Raw genomic sequence first — 14,324 nt, 5'->3', positions numbered from 1 at the left:
CCACAGCAGGAAGGAGCTTGTTGCTGGGTCTGTAGGGGGAGGGCTGCCCAGGGCCGGCCCAGCCAGGCTCAAAGGCCGGGGTCACAGCCCAGGTGCCTGAGCGGCGTCAGCAACAGATCGCAGGAGGCCGGGTGGCAGCGCAGGCAGAGGCGAGGCTCTGACTCTTGAGGACAAAGCCAAGGTCAGCCTGTGGGACCGGCAGACGCCTGAGAGGGAGGTGGCTGTGACACTCGGTCTGGTCTGGCTCAGGAGCCAGAGGTCTGGGTCGAGCAGAACCGAGGCCATCTTGCCCATCTCCTCAGGCCAGTGTCCAGCGTCCAGAAGACGAGACTGGACATGAAGAAAGGTGGAGAGGTCCCAGGCTGGCGTCCTGGTAGCTTGGTGCTCAAATCCCGTCTCCGCCTCTCACCAGTGTCCTTGGGCAAGCAGACCCGTCCCTCTCGCCTTCACCTTTCCTCTCCCGCAAGCTCATGGCGCTGTGTGAGGGTGCCATGGAGTGGCGTGTAGAATGCCCAGCTCATGGCGCTGCGTGAGGGTGCCATGGAGTGGCGTGTAGAATGCCCAGCTCATGGCGCTGCGTGAGGGTGCCATGGAGTGGCGTGTAGAATGCCCAGCAGACGCGGCCTCTCGGGCGGGCATGTGCCACCCTTCCCCGGGGGCGAGCACACCCTCTGAGGGCCGTAAAGCAGCACTTTGATATTTTTGCATCCGCCTCGCAGTGTACCATGTCCGGTCTGAACATCCTCTTCTCCCCAGAAGGTCAGCGTGACCTCGCCGTCTGGGGCGGATTTGGCCTTGGCGTGCTTGGTCTTATCATCACTTTTCATACTGTGCTTTCCAGAGCACGTCCCTCATCCCGGCACTGGCTGAGCCGACCCTGCACTCGGTGCGGCCCCTTCCTGACCCCTGACTGACAGGAGCCGGCTTTTGTTCAGGAGAGCACCGTGCCAGGCGGAACACTCCATTTCCCAGGCTCCCCTGGAGTGGAGGGAGCCCTCGGACCACGCTCTGGCCAGCGTCTCGTCAGCAGAAGTCATTTGGGTGGGACATTGGGAAAACAGTTGCCCAGCCACACAGGGCCCCCTGGGAGAGAGGGGCCGTGCCCCTTGGGCCTCTGCCCTCCGCCCCCTCCAGTCTGGAGTCGGGACTGCCGTTGCCCCTTCGAGGCAGACGGAGCTTGGGTCCTGGATGTCAAGGTCAGGGTGCCTCCCGGGCCCTGGGCTCCTCCCTGCAGGCTTGTTACCCGGGAAGGATGAGTCCCTGTTGGGCTGAAGCACAGGGGCTGGGTTCCTGCAACGCAACCAAATGCGATTATCGATGAATGAGGGGAGCTCACCCCGACACGGCTCCGTCCTCCACATGGGGCCCTCTTCCAGCGGAAACCCGGGGGCTGGTGGGCTGGATGCGCGGCGCGTCTCTGCCCGGGCTTTTCTGTGGCTCATGCGTTCAGGTGGGAAGTGACGATGGAGACAGCGACTCGGGCCTCAGCCGGAGCGCAGCTCGGGGGGACACTGGCTCCCCACTCGGCCCCCGGTGGGGCTGTCATTTCCCCCGGGAGTGCCGTCACCCGCAGTAGCTGTGGCTGCTGAAGAGCCGGCCTCGCCCTGCCCGGGGTGGGATGGGTGCCCTGCCCGCCGGGGTGCGGCGGAGTCGGTCTGTGCCGCTCCTGCGCTCTGTCCTCCCATCTGTTCTGTGTCGCGCTGCCCCGAAAGGACTTGAGTTTGATGGAATGTCATGATTATCACCAACCCACCCCCCCATTCATTCCTACAAATTGCACGTGACCATTTGTAAAAATATATTAAAAAAAATACAGAAACTTAGGAAAAAAGAAGGTCTCTAATTCCATTTCCCCAAACACCCACTGTTAGCATTTGAGTGTATTTCCTCCCAGTCTTTTCTCAGTGCAGTTACAGACGTTACAATTATGTTAGGCGCTACGGATGGGAGGGGTACAGCTTCTGTCCCCGCTTTCCCTGAGGAGGGCCGTGCGTTTTGCTATTCGAACGGGTCGTACTACATATGTAGAAACTGCCCTTGAGGATGAGTCGGCCTGAGCAGGGATAAAGCCGGGAGTGCTCATTTATTCCTGGAGAACTTAGCAAAGACCAGTGACATTGGGTCATTCCTTCTCTTTTTTCTGACTTCTTGAAAATGGACCTGACCCGAGAGCACGCCGTCGATAAACACTCCCATGCTACTTATTTTTGTACGAGGTCGAGGTCTCGGGGGCAGCAGATGGCGAGAGAGGCTTCTGGGAGCTCGGTCGTGGGGGTGGGCACGAAAACCCCGCCGTGTCTCGTAAATGAGAGACGGGCGCTAATGGCTTCCTGGACGGCCTTGCTTCTGAAGGGCAGCGCTGATAAGGACCCCACTCTGGGCAGCAGCCACCGTCCTTATCTTCTCCGAAGCCTTTGTTTTTGTTTTAAGGTTCACCGCAAATGTTAGCAGCGCAAAGAAAAAAAAAATGCAGGAACTGGGTCATTCTGACCCAGAAACCAACCAAAATACTTCTAATTACTGTAGCCGCCAGCGATGAATCACAGGCGAGCTCGCTGCCTTGCCCTCAGATGTGTTTGTAACCAGACGCATTGTGCCGTCGCCAGCCAGGCGTTTGCTCAGCGTGTTTGGGCTTGGAGCGGGGGAGGGGGGGGATGGGGGGGGCGGGTAGGGTCTGCTGGCCGGTGCCAGCGCCATGGGAAGGGGAGCTTTGTGTTGTCTCAGGCAGTGGTTCTCAACCTTCCTAATGCTGTGACCCTTTAATACAGCTCCTCATGTTGTGGTGACTCCCAATTTCATGGTTACAAATTGAACATAATTAAAGCATAGTGATTAATCACTAAATCAATATGTGATTATATATGTGTTTTCCGATGGTCTCAGGCGACCCCTGTGAAAGGGTCGTTCGACCCCCAAAGGGGACGCGACCCACAGGTTGAGAACCGCTGTCTTAGGGACCCCAGCCTCCTAGGAGCAGGGCTGCCATGATGCGGATGCCAGTAAACCTGCCCTTTGCCGAGGGCCTGCCGTGGGCCGGGCTGGGCCCTGTGAGAGCTGCTTTCTGTCCTGGTGTCTGTGAGCCTTCCGGCAGCCCCGTGAGATCAGCAGCATCCTCTGCCTCCTGCTGAGGAGGGAGGCTCTGGGCAGCCCCGCACTCCCATGCCCGGTGTGCAGAGGCACCAGCAAATGCGAGTGAGGGAGTGAGTGCCAACGCCAAGCTAAGGGGAGGGGGACAGCAGGAGAGACCTGGCCAGGAGGAGCCACCAGAGTGGGTCCCAGAAGGAAGAGGTGTTGTGTCTCCCGGTTACTCAGTTTTTTGATGTTTGTTGTTAATCCTCACCTGAGGCAGTTTCCCCACTGCTTTTCAGAGAGAGTGGGAGGGGGAGAGAGGAACATTGATGTGTCTTGAGAGAGACACATTGCGCGCGCCCCAGTGGGGGGCAGGGAGCAAACCCGCCACCCAGATGTGTGCCTTTCACCAGGAATTGAACCTGTGAGCCTTCGGTGCACGGGCTGGCGTTCTAACCACTGAGCAACACCAGCCAGGACTCATGTTTGCAAATTTTAAGTTCGAAAGTCACATGGCAATGGGGGAGCGGAGGGGATGTCAATGTAGGCGGATAACACAAGACACAGCCGAGGGAGTAAGTGTGTGAGCAGCTACTCTTTTTCCTTTTGGTCCTAAAAAAAAAAAAAAAAAGGAAAAGGAAAGAGAAAAAGGTAAATGGAAAAATACATATGAAATGGTAGCTACTGTGCTAACTGCTCTAGTACCTTCTCTTATTTCATTGTCAAACCCCTTAGAGAAAGCCTTGCTGTCTCTGTTTATGGAGGAGGAGGCCTGACCCAGGGTCCCACAGCCGACAGGTGGGTGCGGGGCCGGGATGGTACCCTGGGCACCAGCTCCGTGGCGCCCCTAGGCCTCGGCCGCTTTCTAGCAAAGAAAAGCCAGGGAGGAAGATTTCATTATTTACCAACTGGCCCTGTCCCAGGAAGAGTCCGGCTCAGCCAGTGCGGCGAGAAGGCCAAGCAGGAGATGGAAACGGGGGCCACTAGAAATGCCATTCTTGGGGCGATTGAGGTGCACTGTCGGGCCTCTCGGCTTCCTCTGGGCACTGCGGCAGCATTTGTCACAAGTTCTCACTCGGGTCCTTCTTTGCCAGTTTTCCCCTCCGGATGAGGACAACTTGTGTCAGTTTAAAAGTTAGCAAATTATAGGCAAGATAAAAGAAGCGTGAACAAAATCCTGAATTCTTTTACTGAGAGGCAGTCACCGTAGACAGTGTTTCAATCTCCTTTAGACAATATATTTATTTATGTACGGGCTGGATGCTTAGTAGTGATAATTGTTACTATTATTATGAGCTATGTAGTAAATACTATGTATGTGCCATTCACTGGTCCAAGCACCCCATGTATAGTAATCCATGGAATTCACGCAACAACCCTCAGAAACAGATACTTGGACCCCTTTCTACAGACTGGGGAAACTGAGGCACATCAAGATTAAATAAGTTGCCGAAGGTCGGACATCCAATAAGCCAGAATTCGAACCCAAGCCTGGGTTCAGAGCCCATTCTCCTAAAAACTCTGCTGCTTTCTCCCCCTCTCTCTTTATATATACATCTATGGACTGTATCATAAAGCATCATGTATCACATCACATATATGTATATTTGCGTGTTTTTAGCTCTATAGTTCTATAGTAATTTACAGTCTTTTCCCAACTGAATGTTATGTCCTAAGTCTGTGTCATTTAAAAGCTTTTGTGGCCCAGCCGGCCATGGCTCAGTGGTTGAGGGTCAGCCAATGAACCCGGAGGTCACAGTTTGATTCCGGTCAGGGCACGTGCCCGGGTTGTGGGCTTGATCCCCAGTGTGGGGCGTGCAGGCGGCAGCCGGTCAGTGATTCTCGCTCGTCACTGATGTTTCTGCCTCGCCCTCTCTCCTCGCCCTTCCTCTCTGAAATCAGTGATAAGAAAAACAAACTTGTTTGTTCACAGCCTTCCTGCCTGCGGATCCTGGAGACTGCGCTCAGCATCCCTTCCGTGGTGGCCTGTGGAGTGTCCAGCTTCCTGCCGCCACAGGCAGGGCTCTGCGTGGCAGAGGCGGGCACTCCAAGCGGGTCACGTTCTCTCCCACCCCTGGTCCTCCTCCCACCTGATCTGTCTCCACAGAGGAGTGAAGCCAGGGCAGGGCGCCTGGGGCTTGCTTAGACGCCCCCCCCCCCACCCCCCGCCTCTCAAGCGGGACCACCAGGGGGCGCTGCCCTGCCCTTGCTGGGAATGAATGTGTGGTGCTGGGTGTGGTCCCCGCTGGCTCTCCCATTCAGCCCAGGAAGGAATAATTAGGTCTGTGATGGGGGGCCCTCCCTTCCACTCTTTAGTGCCCGTGCTTTTGGGGGCCGTCTAGAAACAGCTGACCAGGGGGCATCGGCAAGAATAATCCAGTCTTTTAAAAAAGTGCTTTTATTGATTTCAGAGAGGAAGGGAGAGGGAGAGATAGAAACATCCGTGATGAGAGAGAATCACTGACTGGCTGCCTCCTGCATGCCCCCTCCTGGGGATCGACCCGCAACCCCGGCCTGTGGCCTGGCTGGGATATGAACCATGACCTCCTGGTTCATAGGTCGATGCTCAACCACTGAGCCACGCCGGCCGGGCAAGAATAATCCAGTCTTCGCCCCAGCTGGTTTGCCTCAGTGGATAGAGTGTCAACCTGCAGACTGTAGGGTCCCAGGTTCGATTCCGGTCAAAAGGGCACATGCCCGGGTTGTGGGCTCGATCCCCAGTGTGGGGCATGCAGAAGGCAGCTGATCCATGATTCTCTCTCATCATTGATGTTTCTCTCTCTCCCTCTTCCTTCCTCTCTGGAAAAAAAAAAAGAATAACCCAGTCGTTGACTTTTGTCACAAAGGGTAGATGACATGGAAACCTCTGGGTCCCAGCCAAGTCATCTTTGCAGGCAAAGGAAAGACCCAGGCGAGAAGGTGCCAATCAGAGTTAAAGGTCTCCAGCTCCAGGGGGCTCCTATTTTCTTTCCTTTTCCAACTGGGATTTGAGCAGGTCCTGGATTTATACATGCTCACGGCAACAGGAATGAGTAGGAAGCTCTGGACCACGCTGTGCCTGCCTGATTCCCATCGTAGAAATGATTTAAGTGAAAGGAGTGTAGGAATGAGCATCTGTGGCTCTCAGGGGCATTTCCCTGGGCATTCACGGAGGAGGATTCCTTAAGGGGGCACGCCGCCCCCCACACCCGGTCAGCCGCACGCCTGGGGCCCTCCGGGGGCAGCAGACCAGGCTGCCCGTGCCCTGTGGCAAAGCCCTGCTCTCCCTGACCCTTCGTTCTCCGCACAGAAGCACACAGTCCCTCTCCGAGTACGGAGCTCTCCCGGTTGCAAAGACTCGCTGTAATTGCTGGCGGTTAGACTGACAGATCGCTCTGTACCTGCGTGGGGAGCGCTCTGACCCAGCAAAGCGCTTCGGTGCTAACGGGACGGAAACTGGCATTTGCTGTCTGACCCGCGGGAGCTGAGGTGGACGCCGCTCGAAGTGGAAGGTCCGCCGCTGACTTTTTTTTCTTTCTTTTCTGGTTGTCGTAGCCTCAGGAGCAGACAGCGGCTTCGAAGCCTTTCGCCAGGCGGCTTGGCTGCCCCTGCCTCCCTGGGCACGGGCTGGGCAGCTGGGGGCCAGGCCAACCGAGCACTCGGCACCTTTCTCGGGGGCATGAGGCTCCCGCGTGATGGAAGGCAACCTCTGCCCACGCTCCCACGCCGCCTGCTCGTGGCTGGCAGGGGCATGGCTGCCTGAAATGACCAGGTACCGTGCACCGGACTGGGCAGCGGGGCCCCGTGCTGGGGGGGAGAGGTCTGTGTTGGCTTTTGCTTCATTATAAGGACGGCGTCGGCCTGCGTTAAGCGGAATAACCGCAAAGCCTCCGCTTTTAGGAAGGTGCCGGGGCAGCAAGCCGAGGGATCCTCGAAGTGAGTTAGTTTCCTTACTTCTCGGGGTGGCAGTGTATCCGAGGGGGTTGGGAAGGGTACGTTTTGCACACGGCGAACGCAGCAGCTGTGGCACCGTCATACGTGATGTGCGGAGAAGGACCGCCCGCGGGGGGCCTGCCCGGTTGGTTCCGGAGGAAAGTGTCTCAGTAGGTTCTCCTCCCCGTGTCTTCCCTGGCTGCCCCCTGGCCTTGCCCCTTCGCTCACTGTCTCACCGCTGTGAGGTGCCCGGCCATGGGGAGAGGTGGCCAAGACAGGCTTCGTAGTTCTGTCCAGAGACCTGAGGGCCCTCGGAGCAAGTGCAGCACACGTTCTGGGAGCAGCTGTCTGGGGGTGACCACAGCAGGGCCGGCTCCGTTGGAGAGACAAGCGGGTTAGACAAGTCCAGCCCTCGGCCTGGCCTGTCCGCCCGTCCTTCCTTCCTTCTTTCCTTCCTCCCTCCCTCCCTCCTTTTCTCCTGTGAGTTTATGAGTTCCTGGGGGAACCTGGGAGGAATCTACATGAGAAAGCCGCTTCCTGCCCAGGGACCATCACAGGGTTTATAGGCGACCCTCCTGCCGCTGAATGCGTTTATGGCCACATCATATATTCAGGCCGACCGCCCCGCGGGACCAGAGGGCCCACCTGCGCCTTCAGCGGGCGTGGCTTTTGTTTTCCGAAACTCTGGACTCCTCCTCAGAAATACGTCTCCATACTTCGGTGCTGGCTGGAGGTCCTTGGGTTGCGCTGTAGGGACGTTGAGGAGGAAGGAACGAGGGCGTTTGGGGTGTTCTGGGTGGGCTGTGTCGCCGTGGCCGGAAGGTCAGGTACCTGCCTGTGAGGACAGGATTGTTTGGACGCGATTCAGGAGGCAGAGGGCTAACGGGAGGGGAGGGTTTTCTCTCTCATGGACTTGAACTCCAGCCTCTGACTCCGGAGCTCCCCCCTCACCCCCTTTCTTCTCTGCATGGTCATTTCTCCAGGCGAGGGTGAGAGGACAGATGATAAGACAAGTGGGGACCCGACCGAGCGGGCAAGGCGAGGCATCGCACCCAGGAGGGCTCAGCCAGGGCGGTGGCTGGAGGGGCCTGACGCTGTGCCCTGAGCTCCTCGGCCCCGCTGTGTCGTACCTTCATCCTGGGCTGCTGTGGTGACAGGCAGCCTGGGGTCCCCTTTGGTCGCATGCCTTGCAGGGTTCTCCGACAGGCCCTCCTTCGGAAGTTAGGTGACCTGCCCGGTACCATCGCTGCAGGCCTGTCCAATCCTCCTGGCTCCACGGGCGATTCTGAACTGGCCCCTGCCACTGTGCTGTCCCCGCTCCCCCACATCCACCTGTGCTCCGGCCTTGCAGGGCCCTGTGATCCCGTCACACAACGGGTATCACTCTGGGGCAAACCGGGGTGCTCCGTCCCCCTTCTGCCCCGAAGACCCTTTCTTCTTCCCAGCTGCAAAGGCATGCTCCCAGGTTCACCTCCTCCCGGAGGCCCTCCGAGATTGCCCCCACTCCTGTCTCTCCTGGCAGCTGCCTCACTTTACCTGGCGCTGCCTTGTTCACCTGCCTTCCTACCTGCCTGCGAGTTGCTTCAGCTCAGGGACCCTGTCTGTCTCACTTTCGCCCTTAGCTCCAAGCAGGAACGAAATCTCTGCCGTGTATCCAAACTGGATTCCTTAACTTAGTTTAAGGCGGAACCAGGGACCTGGAGGAGGGAGTTCTCTGTTTTTCACAGAGAGGCATGGTACAGGCCATAAGTGGTCAGGGCAGACCCGCTGTGTGAACTTGGCCCTGAGACCCCGAAGGCCCAGCTGCGCCTTCTCTTCCAGCCTGGGGTGGCCCAGGGGTGGTCAGTGGGAGGTGGTTGGTGGGGTCATTGGCCGTCCCTGCCAGATCCACTGTCCATGAGGAACCGTCCTGGGCTCCGTGGGGAATGGAGACCCGAGTGGGCTTGGTGGTGCATCCAGCTCTTCATCCCCCTACCAGGAGGTGGGAGACACAGACACGGTCTGGAGCCTTAGGGTGGACAACGCAGAGCCCAGTGAGGTGCCAGCATGGTGCTGGGGTTCTGGACGAAGAGGGGGCCATGAATTTTCCTTCAGGTCAGGCAGGAGAGGGACGGCACCCGTGGGCCATGGCGGAGCAGGTGTCCGTGAGGAAAGAGCGCAGGGCATGTCTTGTACCCCGATGCTCGTAGGAAGTGCTCCCCCCCAACACCTGTTTGGACCGGAAACCGTGGGTGAGTTGAGGGGGTCCCGGGGCAGGGTGGCATCAGCTAAGACGCTTTCTGGCGCACTCCTTAAGGCAGCTGGGCATTTAGTTATGTCCCCTGGAGTGCAATGGGTGGAATTCAGTCACGACCTCTGGCTCACCTGTGGAAGCTGGAATGGTGAGCAGGTAGTCCCACGTTTAGAGAGGAGGCTAGGGTTGATGAACGTCTCTGCGGGCCAGCTGCCCTCCATGTGCTCCATCCTTTACCCGTCACTGCAGCTCCGGAAGGCGGTTCTTATTAGTCTGGTCTTACAGATGAGGAAATGGAAGCACAGAGAGGTTAGGTAACTTGCCTAAGGCCACACAGCTTGAGAGAAGGGTAGCCCTGAATTAAGCCCCTCTTGACCTTATTCACAGTCCGTGCTATGTAGCACCTGGCAGGGGCACTGTGGAGGAAATGGGGTGTTGGTGACTGTCCGGGAAGTGACTGAGATCCCCGTGGGCACTGGGGCAGGGGGAGGTGACTACTTTATTTTTATGAGCAAAATACAGTGGGGTCCACAGAGGGGGGCGTTATCTCAGGAAGTGAGTTGCAGCTCATTTCGGGAACTCAGTAGCTGCTGGTGACAGACCCCGGCTTTGGTTTAGACAGAGGGGCCTCACCGCCTGGCCGATAAAAGGACAGGAAAAAAGTCGCGGGCTCAGAGCCGAGCTGGACACATCACTGCTGTGAGTGTCTGCGAGCCTTTCAAGATAAGTGAGATTTCGGCCTCTCGGGCAGCCCTTTTGATATTCTCATCTTAAGAAAAGAAAGACAGAAAAAGGGCGGGGGACTCACTTGAAGGGGGTGAGGGGGGGAGCGAGGCTGTCTCAGTGAAAGGGCTGGAGTCGGAGGCTCCGCTTTAATCTCGGGGAAGGGGGAGGGCCGCGGGCCGGTGGGGGCGACACTGTCCAGGCCCCGGCCCAGCCCAGCCCAGCCCAGCCCGGCCCCTGCTTGTCTCTGTGCCGGCTCCCGCCCCTCCTCCGGCCCCTCCTCTGGCAGACGCTCTTCAGGCCACATTCTGAGAATGCTCTTGGCTTTCTTTGTTGTCTGGAAATGTCCTTTTAAATGGCTCTTCGTTTATTTACCGAGGCTTCATTTTCTCATCCCGCAGCCCCCCTTTTTGGTAAAGCTCCGTTCAGAAAGAGCCGAAGGCGGCCCTTTTTCTAAGCAGACGTTTTAGCTTGGCCAGACGAGCGAACGTCACGCAGACAACCACCACCTTAACGCATGCTCCCTTCCCGAAGCCAGCGGCTTCACGGAGAGCACCGTCCCCCTGCCTCAGGGTCATCGCCGGACGTTCTAAAGCTGCACCCCAATGTGCGACCTCAGGCCGGCCCCCGGGCCCCTCGGCTCCCCAACGTGTGACATGAGAACCATGGCCGTGGTGTGTTAGCCGTATTAGCGCTGTGATGAAAACGAAATGAAATGACAAACCACCGCCATCCAGGAGAGGCGGCAGCGCGCAGTGGCCCAGCGGATGGGGCTGTTATCTTGACGGCACCAACATGCTCCGGCTCTGGCTGCCACAGGACGCAGTAAAGATGGGAGACAAGTGCTTTTCAGTCCCAGGCCGGGCTCTTCTCCGCCATCACCCGGGGAGTGGGCGCGTAGTGAGGACCAAGCAATTACCGGGCTTCTCAGTTTTTCGTTTAAGCTCAGGTCTTCTCTATATTTATTTAATTTTTATTTATTTTTAAAAATATATTAACTTCAGAGAGGAAGGGAGAGGGAGAGAGAGAGAGACAGAAAGAAACATCAATGATGAGATGCCCTTAACTGGGGATGGAGCCCCCAACAGTGCCTCGTCCAGAAGGGAATGGTGATACTGATTTATAACCCTTCACGGAGGGCGTCTGGGCGTTCATATCTGCTTGTGTAAGCTTCCTAACACCACTTTTCATGGGAGAGAGTCTTCGGGGATGGGCTTTCAGTTGCAGACCAGGCACTAGCTGTGTGTCATTAGGTGGGCCCACAGCCTCTCTGAGCTTTAGTTTCTTCATCCATAAAATAGGGGTAACAGCAGGGGTAGAAATCGTGCAGACAGGACTGTTGCCAGGGTTACACGAGGGAAGGTGTGGGATACTCCCCAGGGGCCTGCCTTTGCTCTCAGTCTGAGCTTCTCCACGACCTCCAGCCGCCACGCTCCGGAGATTCTGTCTGTCTATCGTCGCTTTTATCCTGCATTTCATTGATTTTATTTTTTTCAAATATATTTTATTGATTTTTTTTGCAGAGAGGGATAGAGAGTTAGAAACATTGATGAGAGAGAAACATCAATGAGCTGCCTCCTGCACACCTCCTACTGAGGATGTGCCCACAACTGAGGTCCATGCCCTTGATCAGAATCAAACCTGGGACCTTTCAGTCCGCAGGCTGATGCTCGATCTACTGAGCCGAACCGGTTAGGGCTGCATTTCATTGATTTTAAACTGAAACCTGTAGTTTTTAATAAATGTAAATATGCACTTCTATAAAGACATTCTATTCTATTCTATTCTATTCTATTCTATTCTATTCTATTCTATTCTATTCTATTCTACTCTATTCTATTCTATCCTATCCTATCCTATCCTATCCTATCCTATTTCATTCTATTCTGTTCTATTCTATGATTTAAGATGAAAAGCAACAGCTCCTCTGCTGGCTGTGAGGTGCTGGGCAGCTGGCCTCTCTCGGGAGCACCTCCTTTCTGTTGGGGCTCATTCCTGGAACGATCCCCCCACAGCGCGGTTGCCCAGGCTGCGCGCGGGGGCTGACTGGGGGCTGACTGGGGGCTGAGCTCGGGAATTACTGCACCGGCAGGCAGTGTCTCCTGGTTTCCATTGGCTTCAGGTGGAAGAAGAAAGGCCTCGGGTCCAGTAGAGGCAGAGAATCCCGGGAGGGAGGCCAGCCCACCCCCCTCCAGGAGGGATGCAGCGCTCCGGGAAGGCACCAGCTGCCCCGTCCTGAAATTGCTCTGCCCCAGGACAGGACGGGGAATCCTTCGTCTTGAGTCTAAATGTTGTGCATGGGAGCGCCTGGCTCGCGAGCTCGCAACCTGCGCTGCGGCGTCTGGGTCGCTGTCAACGAACCGGAAGCTTCTCTCTTGTGGTTGCATCGGAGCTGGCCTCCTGGGCTGCTGTTCAAGTCAGATGCTACTTTGAAAGTCAGCAGTCAAGTAGACAGGAAATAGACAAGGCTGTCTATTTCCCATAGGAGATTTGAATAATTTAGCTCCTTTCATCCCCTGAAGAGGGTTTCTACATCTCTTTTCTATTTTTCTATATATTTATTTATTTTTTGAAATATATATATATATTTTTGAAATATATTTTTTAGTGATTTCACAGAGGAAGGGAGAGGGAGAGAGAGAGAGAAGCATCAGTGATGAGAGAGAGCCATGGGCTGGCTGCCACCTCCATGCCTTCTGCTGGGGATGGAGCCCGCAACCCTGGCTTGTGCCCTGAATGGAATCGAACAGGGGGGCCTCTTGGTGCACGGGGCGATGCTTAACTACTGAGCCACACCCATCGGGCTCTTCTCTCAGATCGGTAGTATATTTGTAAAAATCCATCGCGTGTCCTCCTGAAAGAAACCCTTGACAGATTTAAAGAATTCCTAAGACTACAATCGTGATGATAATCCAATACAAATTAGAGAGGAATAATACAAGGCTGACCCCCTCCTCCCCAAGTCTTGACCATTTAGAAATTAAGTACGTGCTCTGGATCATGACCAGATCAAAGAGGGAATCGGGACGGAGATCACAAAGTGTCTGAGGAGAAAGGAAAAGGAGAGTGCACCGCACCAAACCTCCGTGCCGTAGTGAAACGCGGCACCCAGGGAGGTGGATAGCTGTAAACGCTTCATTATTAAAGAAGGAAGATGGAAAACAAAGACGGAGATAAAGTCATTATTTTAAGAAGTTTGCAAAAAGTACAGGCAATTCAACCAAAAGGAACTGGAGCGAGGGTAAGGGGAACCAACAGCTAGATTTCACGACGTGGGATTTCCCCACCTGGGAAACGTTAGGGAGGAATGTAGGTGTCAGTGGCGGTTCTTGGCAAGGACCGACTGTTAGAGATTTAACCGTGTGCATGCTCCCCGAGAAATGTGGGAGCAGATCCCTGCCCCTCCACGCAGTGGAATCTGATGCAGCCATTCAAGCTGTTTGAAAACAGTTTGTAAGAGGATTGGGTGGAGATCTTAGACATAAGATCTAAGTTAAAAAAGCATCAAGCCTTGAGGTGTAGAGCGATCATGGCCGCAGGAGCCACCGATTGCCCACCTCCCTCCCGCCCCCAAGTTCTGAAGGGAATTCAGTCTGGGGAGAACACATCACGATGGGAATGGCATACTGACGCTCGCTACAAGGCAGGGGGACCTCGAACACATGGCGCCGACCGAGAGAAGCCCGTCCCAGAAGACGGCGCACTGTGTCACCCCATTAATGTGAACTTTCCGGAGCAGGCAAATCTACAGAGACAGGCAGTAAACTAGTAGTTGCCTAGGGCTGGAGGGCTGGGGTCGGGAGTTTGGGAGTGACAGGTAAAGGGTACGAGGTTTCTTTTCGGAGCGATGAAATGTTCTAAAATTGACGATGTGGCCCTGGCCGGTTCAGCTCAGCGGATAGAGCATCGGGTCTGCGGACCAAAGGGTCGGTCCCGGGTTCGATTCCGGTCAAGGGCACGTACCTTGGTTGCAGGCTCCTCCATGGCCTGGGCCCTGGTCTGGGCTCATGCAGCAGGAGGCAACCCATCGATGTGTGTCTCTCACATTGAGGTTTCTCTCTGCCTTTCCTTCTCTCTTCCACTCTCCCTAAAAATCAATGGAAAAATACCCGGGGGTGAGGAATGAATGAATGAATAAATAAACAATCAGATAAATAAATAGAATTGATGATGCGATGGTTGCACTGAGAACACACTATGTACCTATGACTTGTGCCCATGCAGAGGGTGAATGGCATGCTATGTGAATTATGTCTGAACTAAGCTGCTCCCCAAAATAAAAACAACCCACAAATCGCAGTGCTTATCTCGGGAAATGAAAATATCTGTGGCTTTCCTTGCTTTCCACCCGCCTTTGTGATTTCCAGATAGAATCCTGCGTCACTTG

This window comes from Myotis nattereri (genome assembly GCF_964212035.1).
Source record: "Myotis nattereri genome assembly, chromosome: 10".
NCBI classification, from domain to species: Eukaryota; Metazoa; Chordata; class Mammalia; order Chiroptera; family Vespertilionidae; genus Myotis; species Myotis nattereri.
Note: the sequence above shows the minus strand (reverse complement) of the source record.